Here is a 2,500-nt window from a genome sequence, read left to right as displayed (position 1 = left end):
TAGTCTTCGGTTGTACCATAGCCTCTGTACCATGGCCTTCCTTTGTCTTGGGTAAGAGTTCTCTTGCTTGAGGGTACACTCCGGCACGCTATTCTATCTTATTTCTCTTCCTCTTGTTTTGTAAAGTTGTTATAGTCTAAATAGGATATGTATTTTAACGTTATTATTATTCTTAAAATATTTTATTTTTCCTTTTTTCCTTTCCTCACTGGGCTATTTTGTCTGTTGGAGCCCTTAGGCTTATAACATCATGCTTTTCCAACTAGGGTTGTAGCTTAGCAAGCAATAATAATAATGATATTATCGCCTCTTTTCTTTGAATGCGTAATTATCTTTGCTTTCTTCTTTTCCATTTTAATCTTTGCGTATGTGTTATTACCATTCCTTTATTTCTACTGTTTATTCATATCTTTACGTTTTTCCTTATATCTTTGTATATGTTCCAAGTCTTATTTTTACCTTCTTGCCTCTTCCTACTCGCGATACCTTTCTACCATTAGTATTATAATTATTACTAGTGTACGCGACCAGTCTAAAATAGTGGCTAAATATTTTGATAGATATGCTCCAATACGGACACGCATCTCCCTCTCACTAGGGTATGACTACTTCACCTTCCCCTTACCCGGGGGATGGGGGAGAGTTGAGCGTAACCAGAAAAAAATTATATTTACAATATATATATATATATATATATATATATATATATATATATATATATATATATACATACATGTTATTTCTTTCCGATCATGCTCCCATTATTCCTCCAAGCGCTAAGCTCTTCCCGTCCCTCGGGTAGGGGGGGGGGGGGGGGGGTAGTGATACCCTGGTGTGAGCGGGATGCTTATATGTGTGTGTGCATATAGCCGTCATGTTGACGGATTGCTTACGTTATTATTATTATTATTATTATTATTTTAGTTGTAATAGTGAGGTTATTCTTGTTTTTGTCTGTGGTGATGTTGTTATTTGTCAATTTAATGAATTTAAGTTGGTAGTGATCTTCGGTTCATTAATTCCTGTTCAGAAGAAATCCTTCCTCCGTCCTAGAATTGGTCGGAATTTTGCGACGCTGGGTAACTTGAAGAGTATTATTATTATTATTATTATTATTATTATTTTTATTATTATTATTGTTGTTGTTAGGCTGGAGGAACGTAGAGAGTAGAGGTCCCCTTTTTTGTTTTGTTTCTTGTTGATGTCGGCTACCCCCCAAAATTGGGGGAAGTGCCTTTGGTATATGGATGGATTGTTGTTTTTGATGTTGTGGTTGTTATTATTATCATCATCATCATCATCATCATCATCATCATCATCATCATTATTATTATTATTATTATTATTATTATTACCGAAATGAGAGGATTAATCTGCTGGATTTACCAGAGACATTGACTTATCGAGATTTTTTTTTTCTTTTATTATTTTATGAAATATGTTTTTCACTGATTTCAGGGCTGGTATAGTATCACTTTCTGAGTGGGGATACCATAGCGGGGTGAAAGGGCCTGTGTATAGCCATGATCAGCAAAGCTGTATTAGAGAGTTCCATCAAACTAGATTGGTTGTTTTGAGGAGTCAGACAAAGATCTCCCACTATCACCAATGCGCACTGGCCAGCGTGGTGATGAAAACTGACCAAACCCAAGACATGAATAAGTACATGTCTGAGTGGACTAGAAACAGCTGCATTTGTTGTTGTTATATAGTAACGTATATAGTTAAGAATTTGACTATATTCTTATTATTCTGTCATTTATAAAAGATATGCCTAGCCAATAAATAGCTATTGATATTGAAGCCACATTGATATCACGTGGGAATTTCGAAGAGGCCCATTGGGATTTTATATATATTTTAGATATATGATTTTGTATATAGTTTATATATATAAATATATATATATATATATATATATATATATATATATGTGTGTGTGTGTATATATATATATATATATATATATATATATATATATATATATGTATATATATATGTATGTATGTATATATAATTTCATATATAATTATATATATAGTTATATATATTTTATATATGTAATTCCATATGATCAGGTAATCCTTAAGCCTTTTGTGACCTGGATGCAACAAAGTGTCATGTTATTGAACAGTAATTATTTTTCTAACTATCGATAGAGATAAAGAATTAATTAGCTCCTTATACTGTTTATCGATTTTTTTCCACAGAGAGAGAGAGAGAGAGAGAGAGAGAGAGAGAGAGAGAGAGAGAGAGAGAGAGAGAGAGAGAGAGAGAGAGAGACTATCTTACGGATCTCAAAAACTGATCGTGAAGGGTTACAGGAGAGAGAGAGAGAGAGAGAGAGGAGAGAGAGAGAGAGAGAGAGAGAGAGAGAGAGAGTATCTTGCGGATCTCAAAAACTGATCGTGAAGGGTTACAGGAGAGAGAGAGAGAGAGAGAGAGAGAGAGAGAGAGAGAGAGAGAGAGAGAGAGAGAGAGAGAGAGAGAGTATCTTGCG

Source organism: Palaemon carinicauda, chromosome 35, assembly GCF_036898095.1.
Source record: "Palaemon carinicauda isolate YSFRI2023 chromosome 35, ASM3689809v2, whole genome shotgun sequence".
Lineage (NCBI taxonomy): Eukaryota > Metazoa > Arthropoda > Malacostraca > Decapoda > Palaemonidae > Palaemon > Palaemon carinicauda.
Note: the sequence above shows the minus strand (reverse complement) of the source record.